This window comes from Mastomys coucha, unplaced genomic scaffold (assembly GCF_008632895.1).
Source record: "Mastomys coucha isolate ucsf_1 unplaced genomic scaffold, UCSF_Mcou_1 pScaffold23, whole genome shotgun sequence".
NCBI lineage: Eukaryota > Metazoa > Chordata > Mammalia > Rodentia > Muridae > Mastomys > Mastomys coucha.
Window position 1 is genome coordinate 88135209 of NW_022196906.1, and position 14178 is coordinate 88149386.

Here is a 14178-nt window from a genome sequence, read left to right on the forward strand (position 1 = left end):
TTCACCTCCATTACCTTTTAATAGGATGAAATAATTTTTATATGTTTAAAATAATTTGTAAATGTTTGAAAATAATTTTTAAATGAGTAGTCTTATCTTCCCATTTAGACTGCAAAGTATATAGAAAGAACAGGTTTTTCATTTACTGTCTGAGTGCCTCAAAATTTATAGGCACTCAGTAATTGCATGGGTGGTGGGGAGAAATCGATGTCCTAAACAGACTGTGTCTTTTACGCAGTGGACCTTGGAATGGGAGGTAGATGTTGAAAAGAAATGAATGAGACCTAGAGTAAAGGGTTTAAAGATAAATCTAACGGTGAGTTTTGTATTCATAACTTTGATTAAATCAATATTTCTGCTCCTGACTTTGTATTCTCAAAATACAAATTTATAAAAAAAAAAAAAAAAGTTCCATTCAAAACAAGGACATAATCACAGCTTAAGAATATATGATTTAGGGATATGCAATCTGGGGATAACGGATGGCAGAAATAGACTTGCCCTGCTTCAAAACTGCAGCAAAGGGAGCTTGAGAAAGTCCTCCACCTTCTCGTTCTAGACATCTTACATTCAAAGTCAATCCATTTTCAAGAGCATCAGTGGCTTTATGCACCCGAGTCTCCTGATCCGTGATGTGAGGTGACTGCAGAGTGTCAGTGAATGACGATTCCTTGCTTCCTTGCTTGTTTTGGACAAGGGTGTCCTGTAGGTTTGCCTTTGAACTATGCACTGTTTGGCTGAGGACGACCTTACACCTCAAAGCTGGGATTACAGATGTGTGCCCTCATATTCACTCTAGGGACTAAACCCTGGGCTCTATGCATGTCGTGCAAGCACTGTACAAACCTAGCTCAGTCCCTCAATGCAGAATTTGACCACACACAAAATGTTACCTGGAGGATGTCCCAAGCGGTCTGCTCCTATTGTCACAAACAAAATGAATTTTTGAAATCAAATGCTAAAATCTAATACTGCTAGGTGTAATATAATGCTTATTTTAAATTACTTTCAATTAAGATACAGTACAATAAACAGAATGGAAGAGTGTTGTTTAGTGGATTTTTTTTTGTACATGTAAACTGCTATAAACAAACCTCTTTTGTGCCCTTCTTTCTCAGTCCCGTTCTACTCATTATCATGAGTCTTACATCTCCTACCATTGATTAATTTGTTTGTGAAAGATACATTTTAACCCACTTTAAGATGGTTCACTAAAAACTGATCAAGTTAATGGGGGCAGTTCTAACACCTGTATACATTGTATAATATTCAAATAGGCTAACATGTCTGTCTTCTCAAACTTCCATTATTTCTTCATAGTAAAACTCCTCAAAAGCCTTGCTTATAGCCTTTTAGGATGCATGGCTGTCATCCAGGGCCACCCTTGTATGCTACAAACATGAGTGCCTCACCATCAGCCACTCAGTCCCACTCCACCTCCCTCCTGCACCTCGGCCTCCAGGAAACCTCATTCCTCTCAACATCCAGGAGACCTACTTGTAAAGGATGGATCATTAACAATATGTTTTTTTTTTTTGGCTTATTTAAAACAAACAAGATACAATTTCTATTTGGAGACTGAGATAAATATAAATTTATTTACATTATACTTAATTAAAATAGCAGGTGTTTGTTTTTCAGCACCTGGCAATATATTCTAATCCTTGAGGAATAATCAGCGGCCATTTGACATTATTTACCCTTTACCTACAGTAAAGCTATAAATAAAACACTATTCTCTAGAGGAGCTCACAGACTAAGAGCTATGGGGTCCTGTGCCTTTCATCTTTCATATGGTGTGCTTTGCTGTGTATGCTTCGGTCCTGAACAAAGTGTGGAAAGCCAGCCTACAATTAGAAAGTAGTTCTTCATAACCCTTAAAACATCGTTAGCTCAGCCTAGTTTTTAAAAAAAGTTTTCTTTCACCATGGGCCATAAAGATGTAACCACAAAGCCAAATGTTTTGTTCTAATGGGACTTTGTAGATTCTGAACAGAGGGTTTCTGGGAAAGACCTGAAAGGCTCTGTTTTTCTGCAATGTGTCTGTGCAGATGAGATAGACTTCAGAGGCAGAAATGAGAGAGGTTCTCCTCTGACAGAATAGGGTGCTCTGGTTTCCAAAGTTGTTTTTCAGATGAGAAGGAAATTTTGATGAAAGACGCTCCCCAAGAGAGTACGCTCAGAGTGCTCCCTTCCAGGTTTGCTCCCCAACTCTGTTAAACGCCTCAGTCTGTAATTCATACAAGGATCACTGCTGGTGAGCAACCTCAGGTACTCAATGAAGAGAAGAAGCAAAGGGCAGACAGTCGGTTCACTGCCCACTTAGGAAGCCAGCACGACTTTCCAACTAGTAATTCAAACATAACGAAATTCTAAACATAATCACAAACATAAATGTGAGCATTATGTGTAATGTGTATTCTATAAACACCCTAGTGTGGAGTGGATTAAGATTGTTTCTCTTGGCATTACTGGGTTTTCTCCCGGGGCCATCAGTAAGAGCAAGAAAATGTACTTCCTGCCAGCCACAGTTTCATGAAGGCCCAGGACTTGGTTAGGAATCAAGCACTCCATGTCGATGTGAGTGAGACATTGCCCAAGGTAAGAGAAGAGGAATGGGAGGGAGACTTTGGAGAGCCTTTTCCAGGCCTAAGGGACTTGAATTAATAAAAATCAAGCCAGAAACCGAAGCTTTGGCTAAACACACTCTCCACGGGGCTGTTTCTGGATGGCTTGTTATCTAGACTCCTTCCTTTCTACCTAAGCTCTCTGCCTCACCTAGCGTAATACCCAGCTACCCCTGTCTACTTTCTCCTTGCTCTCTTCCCAGCATAGATGACACCACACTGATTCAAGATCAGTGACATATGAACTGTAATCCTATTGCCCCACATTGCATACTGCCTGGCACGCGTGGCTATCAGCATCCTTCCTGACTCACTTTCCCTGTCCCTTAATGAAATGAAGAAAACCTTCACAGACGAAAGCCTCAGTGACTTCAGTATCTTACTCCTAATAATTTTGTTTAATACACTACTCCATCCTCTAAAAAAAAGGTTTTCTTTCAAAGACATTTTATCCAATGCATTCCTCCCAATATTCTAAGCTTAACATTGAAGTAAAAGTTTTACAGCTGAAAATTTGCATAAGTATGGTCTTTCGTCTCTGCTATTCTTTTGAAATTCGGTTTAAATAAACTCAGTTAAATGTTTTATGGTGTGCCTAGAACACATCATAAGGAATACGTGTCACCCAAGAAGGCGCTCACTGTCTACAATATGGAGGTTTCCCAAGCGTTCCAAGATACCAGGATGCAGTTTGCCGTTTGCTTGCTATGGGGCAACTCGAGAGCCATATGCGTTGCTCTAGTTTGCTTTCCTTTGTGATGAATAACTACGATCAAAAGCAGAATGGAGAGGAAAGGACTTATTTTATTTTACTTTACACTTTCCTATCAAAGTCATCACCGAAGAAGTCAGTGCAGGAATTCAAACAAGTACCTGGAGGTAGAAACTGAAGCAGCAACCGTAGAGGGAAGCTCCTTCCTGCTGTACTTTCTATGGTTTGTTTGGTTTGTTTTTTTGTTTTTTTATGTAACTAGGACCTGTTTTTTTTCTGTTTGTTTGTTTGTTTTATATAACTAGGACCAACTTACTCAGGGGTGCCACCATCCACAGTGTGATGGGCCCTCCCACATCAATCATTAATCAAGAAAATGAGCCCCAGACATGCTCACAGGCCGTTTTCATGGAGGTGCCCTCTTCCCAGGTGACTCCAGTTTGTGTTCAATTGACGGAAACTAACCAGAATAATTGACCCCTTGTCAACATGACACACAAACACACTACTATTAAACCATAACCTTCCCTTTCCTGTTTATCCAAGATCTCATGTTACTATCACAATATAAACTATAATATAACTTTAAAAGTCCCAATATTTAAAAGCTTTGAACACTTTACAAGTTCAAAATGTCTTTAAAATATCCAAAGATTTAACACAGATACATGTAAAATAAAAACAAACAACAACAAAAGTGTTAAACATTACCTTACTCTGAAAGGGGGAAAATGGGGCATTAAAAAAAAGTCACATTTAAGCCAAATCAAAATCTGGTACTGTAGCTCCAAACCTTGTCGCTCAGTGACTGGTATCTAGGACTCCTTTCTGTGCTCCAAAGAGCTTGGGCAGCCCCACTTTTCTTACCTCTGCCATTGCCAACACACACAGCCCAAAGTTCCAAATGCTTTGCATTTCTCCCCAAAACAGCATGATCAGGTCCATGACAATGACACTCTCAGGTACCAACTTTGATCCTAGCTTGATTTCTCTTCCCACAATGAAGTGATGACCATTTGGAAAGGAATGGGTTTATTTTAGCTTACAAGTCACAGCCCATCAATGACCAAAAGCACCTTGAAAGAGAAGCAAATGTATCATGTGTTATACATGTCCATCACAGCACATCCATGAAGGAAACCAGGGGAGAAGATCAAAGCAGGAACCTGAGGCGGGATACCTGAAGCAGAAACCATGCCTGAACACTGCCTGCTGGCTTGCTCCACTGGCTTTCTTAGCCTGCTTTCTTATACATCCCAGGGACCTCCCCAGGGGTGGCACTGCCCGCAGTGGGCTGGATCTTCTCACATGAATCCTTAATCATGAAAATGCCTCCCCAGACATACACCCAAGCCAGTCTGATGATGCAATTCCTCAACTGAGGTTCTTTCTTTCCAGATGACTCTAGGTTTTCTTTTCTTTTCTTTTTTTCTGTTTTGTTTTTGTTTGTTTGTTGGTTGGTTGGTTTTTTGTTTTGTTTTGTTTTGTTTTTGTTTTTTGTATTTCTGAGAAAATTTTATTGGCCTTTTGGATAAAATTTATTTTCCAGGAAGGATGATCCCATCATACTTCTGCTGGAACCAGCGCATGGCCTCCTCTTTGCTGATTCTGTGTTTGGCCCCAATGCAGCCTGTTCTGTGCTTCTTGTCTGCGATGCTGAAACCTGGCCTACCCAGCACCACATAAAAGTCCAGGCTGTAGATACCAATGCTTGGGTCGTATTTGATGCCCAGGTCAATGTGTTCCTGAATGCCAAAACCAAAAGTTTCCAGTATCTGAGAAGTTATTTTTCCGCAATTCATACTCCCGCACCTTCTATCAAGCCTTTCTCCAGAATTTCCTCTGCCTTGGCTCCACGGACTGTGCAGTGAACAGCGATCTTCTCATTTCTTCGGATGCCAAAGCACCTGACAGTATATCTAGCTTTGGAAAACACAGGGGTCTGGCCTGTGAGAGCTGCTCCAACACCTTGGCCGTCAGGGTCAGTCTGTCTCCGCTCTCCCCGACACAGATATTGAGGCAGAGCTCGAAGTTCCCACATGGGGTTCTCCTTCTTGATCTTGCACCATGGTGGAGAATAGGAAGAGAGCTAGTTTTTCTTGAGTTGACATAAACTATCCAGAATAATCTTCCTAACCTACAAGTTACTTTCTATCCTGGGAAGTCATGCTGAAACCAACAGTCCTCTGTCTTGCTCCTCTGCTAGTACTGCAGTGACCTCTCTTTTAGTGTCGGTACCTCAGCTACAGGACATCAGGGAAGAGAGACGTGAGAAGAGCATCATCCCAGTGTTTTCAGGCCAATTGAGTGATGTAGGGCATTCCTTCTATTTAGACATCCTTGGCTTAAATTTCATCACTTGACCATAGCAAACAATAAGGCGCACCAGGGAATGAATGCAGTCTCTAGTTCTGCCGAGTCAAAACCTCATTCCTAACAAAGAAGGAGAAAGTAGATCTGAAGTGGGAGCTGGCAATGGGCTCCAAGACCTTGGTTTTTTTGTTTGTTAGTTTGTTTGTTTCTTTTTTTTTCTTTTTTCCTGTCACTCTGAGCATCAGATGCTGTTTGAAAGGGAGGCATTTATACTGGGGTACAGATGAACTCAGTAAATAAATAAATAAATAAATAAATAAATAAATAAATTTTTAGAACCATCAGTTAAGAGGAGATATCGACACTAGCATTTATATATAATAACAGTTAAGAAGTGAGGCATTTCCCCCTGACAGACTGCCTCAAGGGTTGAACATGCATCCCAGAACACTACTTCATCATTGGTAGGCATCTTTGAGCCATTCAGAGGGTCCTGAGGATGCTCGTAGCCTCTCTTCACCCATTGTCACCCCTCAAACTCTACCTATTATATTATTTTCATTCCATTTCCTGCTCTTTTCCAAGGGATGCCCCCCCAATGGTCTTTTATTGAATATGTTGAATCATTAATTTTCACAGCACATGCAGAACTAAAACATTTCCCAGTTAATGTTTACTTGAACTTGCTCAAACAAGGGTGTAGGAGCAGGCAGTGGCATTTACAGAAAAGGCCTTCAAACAACCAACACTTGGTCAATATTTATTATGCTCACTGGGTGATCTAGCTGTAAGTAGCTCATTTTAGCCATATGGTTCCTGTGCAAACTTACAATGATGGAATGTTTTAGTTTAAACCTGAGAAAACACTCTTACAATTTTAAGATAAAACTATTCATCACATATGCTTTCTATAAATATTTAGAGCTCCAATTCATTGCCAATAAGAAAACCAGATAGTACAGGTACAGACAGGCTATTCCCTGTCCCTAACTTTCTCATCTTGCAAACTCACTACCCAGGTTACTGGACAGACAGATATGAAACACAGGACTGATGGAAAAAATATTCTGACACAGTTCAAACACAGGAAAAACAAACAGTGTTCTATGGCCCTGGCTGTTCTAAGTAAGCTCCCTGTCCTGAGGACTCTTGCTCCTCTTGATCATTAAACATCAGTATACGATAGATTCATCTGCAGATTTGCTGTCTTCGTACATATTAAATCTGAGATAAGACCCTGGAAAGAGCATATTTATCAGAGGTCTTAGGAAGGTTTATTCTACTGTCGCTAGTATGAATTCATGAGAAATGCTTCAGTTGACAGAAACCCAGTTCAAATGACCTTCATCCATGCCTAGCACTGCTGTGGGGGCTCTAATATACCTAAGCACAAGTCCTAGGACAATACAGCCACAGAGATCTCAAGAATGAGTGAGACAGCTGCTACTGGATGTCCTGTGACTCATTCTTTGTCTTTGTGTCTGTCCTCATAGAATACCCAGCTGCTGAGGAAGTCCCACATCACACATCTCAGCATCAATCAGAAAGAAGGCTTCCCTCACTCTTGGACACTCTAATGTGGTCAGGAAGACACAGTTATCTTGGAACAGAGAAGCATTTGTCAGAACTATAGGCCTAACTGATGGATGAGGAGCAGTTATGGGAAGTTGCTTGAAGAGAGCGGCAGCTGACTTGGTACAAACTGCCACAGGTGGTCACGACAACTGCATATAAAAATTGACTTTTAGCCAACTCTTCCAAATTTATAGTGTTCACAAGCCACTAACAGCCCACACGGTCACTTTCAAACACTACTTTCAAGTCTAAAACAAATCATTTCTAGAAATGGAAATATATTATCAGATTAGATTAAAAAAAAAATAAAAGCCAAGGACAAACAGTATGATAGACAACACTCACGGACAAAGCCAGAGAATCTAGTTGCCAAGAAACAACTGGTTCTCTAATTTCTGATTCTACACTGCCTGAAGTCCTTTCATATAAACAGACTGTGGCTGGGACAGCAGGGTGGAAAAGGGAAGGAGCCAAAAGTGTTCTGAGTCTACTCATCTGCCAAGTGGCTAACTGCTCACATAGAAAGTATCAGGGATTGAAAATGTGTCAGCCAGAGCTTGTTACTGAGACAACCTGGGCCGGGGATGGGTCCATAACTGAACCTTAACTTCTTAGACTTTGTCAGTTGTCTTTGGTTCAATCCCTCCAGAATCAAAGGGCAGTCTTTGTTTTCATCTGTGCCTGAGGGCCAGTCAGTGGGGTGCATCCTTCCCTGGGAGGTTGGCGGTTGAAGGTGGAAAATAGGAAGGGATGGATAGTGGAGGGAAGGAAGACAGAGACAGAATCTTGAGGGGGAAAAATGCTTCTGGTTGATCATGACACAAATAGCTTGCTGAAAAAGCTTCGTAGAAATGTCCACCCCTTCTGACTGGAGCCATGTCATTTACATAAACATCAAAGAGCCGCCCCTTTATATCATTTCTCTTCCTTCATCAAAATGAGATCAGCACTCTCATTAGGAGACCTCAAATATAGCCATCTCGCTGTTTAAAATATAGTCCAGCTGATGATTTTTGCTTGGGATAATTTCCTCTTTTCTGTTTAAAATATTCTTGTTCTGCATAAGATCTAAAGTGCAGCTTTTGAAGGCTCCAGGGAATGACATCAGAAGTTCCTCAAGTAGCTGCTGTCCCTTCTAGCTCCGATGTCTTATTTCCATCATTAAAGATGTGTCCTCCTGCTTGGGGACAGTGCAGCATTACTCCTGCTTTCAAACCTTGAGGTTTGCAGTTACAAGCATATACAAAGCATACACATTTGTTTACAAATATGCAGTTCTTGAGTCCTTCAAATGTTAGAAGGTTTCTTTTAATCCAGTACTCCTTTAGCAACCATGTCTGCTATTGATACCATCTTATTCACTGTCCAGAAGGCTTTTTGTAGAGAGCTATTATTTGGTCAATAAGATGGATTGTAACAATAAACAACAATGCTTCCTTCATTAAAAAGAAAAGTAATCACAGTCAGTTGATGTTCTTCCATGTGGACAACAGACACTATTTAACGACACGAACACACCCTGTCACTAAGTTATATTGATTAGTGCAAAGGATAAGATCTAGAAGTAGTATACAAATTGTTTATATCCTCTACTAGAATTCCAAGTATATGTACTAATTGCATACTATATAGTATGTAACTTACCAATAATGTTATAACAATGTATGACTGGGCAGTTGTGGAAGTTCATAAACACACAAACACACCACACACATGTATGTTTATATACACCCAAACACACATGCACACACACACATCATCTGAGTTGTTTTTATACATTGACAAAGAATTCCTAAATTAGGATACATTTTGAAAAAAGATTCGTTCATCAGCAAAATAGATCAATGAACACTTCCACCTTTGAATTTACTGTCTAAATACTGTTAACTGCATTAGACGTTGGCCAGCAGGCTCAGCGGTCTTTAGTGTCTGTGCAAATGGACCCAGTGGAGTGTGAGAAGAAGATATGAGAATTTTTAAGCCTGTTAACTCCATACACTTCTGTTCATTTGAAATGACTGTCTCTGTAATCTCCTATAACGTATAAGGTGATAGTATAGGAATACCATGCAAGGATTTTTATAAATAAACCTATTTCCTGGGTGTGCGGGTGCATATTGGCATTTTCTGTAGCATCGCATAATTTGCAATGTTTATGAGCCGAGGGGATGGTTTGAGAGTTCCCCTCTGCTCATTTACATCACAGTTACACTGCTCTGATTTACAGTCCTAACAACAGTGTGCAAGGGCCCTCTTTCACCTGACACTCGCTCTCTTTTGTTTCCGACACTAACCATTCTAGAAGAGGTGAGGTTGAGTGTCATGAGGGTTTTCATTTAAATTCCCTGGTGGCTGGTAAGTTGGACACATTTTCAGGTACCTGTTAGCCACTTGTATCCCTTTTAAAATGTCTTTTTAGGGGCTGGTGAGATGGCTCAGTGGGTAAGAGCACCGACTGCTCCTCAGAAGGTCATGAGTTCCAATCCCAGCAGCCACATGGTGGCTCACAACCACCCGTAATGAGTTCTGATGCCCTCTTCTGGTGCGTCTGAAGACAGCTACAGTGTACTTACATATAATAAATAAATTAAAAAAAAAGAGAGAGTAAAATGTCTTTTTAGGACCTCTGTCCATGTTTAATCTTCTTATTGGGTCGTTTTTTGGTTTTGCTTTGCTATTGAGCTGTTTGAGTTCCTTGTGCATTTAGGATACAGATAGAACCATGCCACCTTCCCACCCCCTGTCCCTTTTCACTCTGTTGATTGCTTTGGGCAGTGGAAGACACTTTCCAGTTTGCTACAAGCCTACTCGTCTAATTTTTTTTCCTACACGTGTGTGCCTTTGTTTGCATGTGTATAGGTGTACCATCTCTCCACACTTTATTTACTAAGACAGACTCTCTTGCATGACCTGGCGCTCACTAATTTGACTCATTTAGCCTGGCAGCTTGTCCTAGGGATCTGGTCTCTACCTTCAATGTGCTAGGATTACATAGCCCGAAACCCTTCTCTGGCTTGTGTGGGTGCTGGGATTAGAAGACTTATCCTTATGTTTTATCCAGTGTGCCATCACCTCAGCAACCCACTTGTCTATTTTTGTTTTGTAGTTTGTTTATGGTGTCATAGCCAAAAAAAAAAAAGCCATTGCAGAGACTAATCCTTTAGTCTTCTATATTATTTTAGGTCTCACATCTAAATTTTTAATTGGCTTTGAAATGAGTTTATATAGGGTAAGAGACCATTTGTATATTTAGATTTCCTGGAGCCAGTTAGAGGACACACTGTCCTTTCCAATTATGTATTCTTGCCACCTTTATCAAAGATTAGTTCACCTGAACTTTATATTCGAGTTCTTTTGTACTGATCTCTCTTTCTCTCTGTCTCCCTTTGTCTCTCTCTGTGTCTCTCTCTGTAGGTGTGTGTGTATTTATGTAGGTATGTATGTTTTTTTAATTTTTCTTTTTTTTGTTTTGTTTTGTTTTTTTGTTTTTTCAAGACAGGGTTTCTCTCTATAGCCCTGGCTGTCCTGGAACTCACTCTGTAGACCAGGCTGGCCTCGAACTCAGAAATCCTCCTACCTTTGCCTCCCAAGTGCTGGGATTAAAGGCGTATGCCACCACTGTCCAGCTCGTGTGTGTGTGTGTGTGTGTGTGTGTGTGTGTGTGTGTATGTGTGTGTGTGTGTATGTTTATGTGTTTATGTGTTTATGTAGGTATGTGTGTATGTGTGGGTATGTGTATTTATGTAGGTGTGTGTTTATGTAAGCATGTGTGTATGTGTGTGTTTATGTAAGCATGTGTGTATGTGTGTGTTTGTTTATGTAGCCATGTGTATGTGTGCATGTTTATGTAGCTGTTTGTGTGTGGGGGGCAGATATGAATGTGAGTACACATGGAAGACAGAGGTTGACCTTGGGCATCTTCCTTAATCATCCTACACCTTATTTTTTTCATTAATTTATTTATTTATTCACTTTACATCCTGATCACAGCCCCCCTCCCTCCTCTCTTCCCAGTTCTACCCTTTACAAATTCCATTACCCATCCCCTCTCCTCAGAGAAGGGGAAACACACCCCTCCCCACCCTGGCTCCTTGGATATCCAGTCCCAGCAGAACTGAGCACATCTTTACCCACTGAGTCCCAGTCAGGAAGTCCAGGTAGGGGGAAGGATCCAATGGCAAGCAACATATTCAGAGCAGCCCCTGGACCGATTATTAAGGGGTCCACATGAAGATCAAACTGTGTATCTTCTCCAAATGTGTAGGGGGCCTAGGTCCACCCCTGCATGCTCTTTGGTTGGTGGTTCAATCTCCGTGAGCCCCCATGAGGCCAGGTAATTGATTCTGTAGGTTTTCTTGTGGTGTCCTTGACCTATCTGGCTTGCTCAATTCTATCTCCCACTCTTCCACAAGACTCCCCCAAGTTCTGCCCGATGTTTTGCTGTAGGTCTCTGTATCTGCTTCTATCTGATGCTAGATGAAGACTCTGATTTCTCTCTGCAAGCATAGCAGAGTATCATTAATAGTGTCAAGGGTTGGCTCTTTCACATGGATGGGTCTTAAGTTGGGGAAGCCATTGATTGGCTGTTCCCTTAGTCTCTGCTCCATCTTTATCCCTGTATATCTTCAAGGCAGGACAAATTTTGACTTGAAAATTTTGTAGGTGGGTTGAAGTACCCCTCCCTCCACTGGAAGTCCCACCTGGCTACAAGAGTTGACTACTTCAATCTTCATATCCCTCACTGGTAGGAAGTTAGGGTAACCTCCATACACTTCCTAGAACCTCTAGTCCCAGGTCTCCAGCTAGTCTCAGAGATGTGCTCCCTGATTTCCATTCTCACTCCCAGCCCTCTCCCAACTCCCTTTCTCTATACCTGACCATTATCCCCTTTCCCCTCCTCATTCCCTCTCCTCCCTCTATATGTCTCTGATGACTATTTTGTTCCCCCTCTGGAGGAGATTCTTGCATCTTCCCTTGCACCCTACTTCTTATTACTTAGTTTCTTTCTTTCTTTCTTTTTTTTTTTTTACATTTGGTCTCAGGGTTCTTTATTTGTAATGTTTTCATTTTTTGAATTTATTTTTCTTTCATACAATACATTCCAACTGCATCTTCCCCACTCTTCCCTCCTCCCAGTTCCCCTCCACCTCCCCTCTCCCCACAGAAAAGAGCAGGCCTCTCAGGGACAGCAAGAGAACACAGTGCAACAAGATACAAGGCCAGACACAAACCCTCACACCAAGGATGGATGAGGCACCCAGTAGGAGGAAAGGGGTCCCCAGAGCAGGCAAAGGAGTCAGAGACATCCCAACTTCCATTGTCAGTAGTCCCACAAGAACACCAACCCAACAAACATAACATGTCTGCAGAGGACAGAGCATGGACCATGCAGTCTCCATAACTGCTGCTTGATGTTTCTTTTTGACCAATATCTCACTATCTATTTCTTTCTTCAGATCTGTATAATTTGCCATTAAACCCATTAAATGATTTTTAATTATGTCATTTTTTTCAATCATAGATTTTCTTTTTTTTTTAATTTTTAATTTTTATTAGATATTTTCTTTATTTACATGTAAATTTCTCCCTTCCCAGTTTCCCCTCTAAATAACAAAGAAACAAACAAAAACAACAAAAACAAACCCCAGCTGCCTCCCCACTCCCCATGCCTGCCACCCCACCCTCTCCTGCTTATTGGCCCTGGCAATCCCCCACACTGGGGCACAGAACCTTCACAGGGCCGAGGTCCTCTCCTCCCATTGATGATCGAATTTGCAATCCTCCACTATACACGCGCTGCCAGAACAATCAGTCCCACCATGTGCAGACCTTGGTTGGTGGTTGAGACTCTGGGAGCTCTGAGGGTACTAGTTAGTTCATATTGTTGTTCATTACTTAGTTTCTTTGACAATGTGGATTGTAACATGGTTATCATGTACTTTATAGCTAATGTCTACTTATGAGTGAATATGTACTATATATTATTTTGTGGGTCTGAGTTATCTCACTAAGTTCATATTTTCTAGTTCCATCCATTTGCATGTTGCCCCCCAAGCCCCGCAAGCTCTGTTGTCTGACCACCTTTCCACCTGTTTTCACCAGGCCTGCAGGACCACCAGGAACATACAGTTTAGATCCTCCTTATTTCCCTGCCTGGCTAGTTCCCTGGGGAATACCCAGCCGCCCTGAGTGGCATGGTATCCCTCCAAGAACATACAGGTTATATCCCTCCCCTGTCCTCATTCCCCTGCCTGCTGATTCCCCAGGACAAGTCCAACTCCCTCCATTGTCCTGCCCAAGGCTGCCCACAGGAAGCCTGCTGCACCAGGAACATTCAGGGACAAACAGATGGGTAAAGGCCAGCAAAGGAACACAGTCAACAAAAGCAGGAGCAATTATGGCACCTTCAGTGCACAGCTATCCTATGACAGCAAGCCCTGGATATCCTAACATGAATGAAGCACAAGAAAAATGACCTTAAATCCAATCTTATAATATGATAGAGGCCTTTAAAGAGGAAATGAATAAATCCTTAAAAGAAATATAGGATACCATAGAAAGAACAACAGTATCAACTAACCCAGGCCCCTCAGAGCTCCCAGAGACTAAGCCACCAATCAGAGAGCATACATGAGCTGGTCCATGGCCCCTGGCACATACATAGAAGAGGGCTGCCTTCTCTGGCCTCAGTGGAAGAGGATATACCTAATCCTGTAGAGACTTTATGCCCTAGAGAAGGGGGATTCTAGGGGTGGGGATGAGGGAGAACCTTCTCAGAGGCTGAGGGGAGGTGGGATGAGTGAGGAATTCTAGGAGTGGGGGGCAGGAAGGGTGGCAACATTCGGAATGTAAATAAATAAAATAATTTAATAATAATAAAAAGAAATACAGAAAAATATAAATAGGTGAAGGAAATGAATTAAATTCTTCAAGAACTGAAAATGGAAATAG

At 41.5% G+C, this 14178-nt stretch overlaps 1 pseudogene; it reads right to left on the bottom strand.

The window, feature by feature from the left end:
* Positions 1–4841: 4841 nt before the first annotated feature.
* LOC116073685 overlaps positions 4842–14178 on the bottom strand; it is a 10540-nt pseudogene continuing 1203 nt past the window's right edge.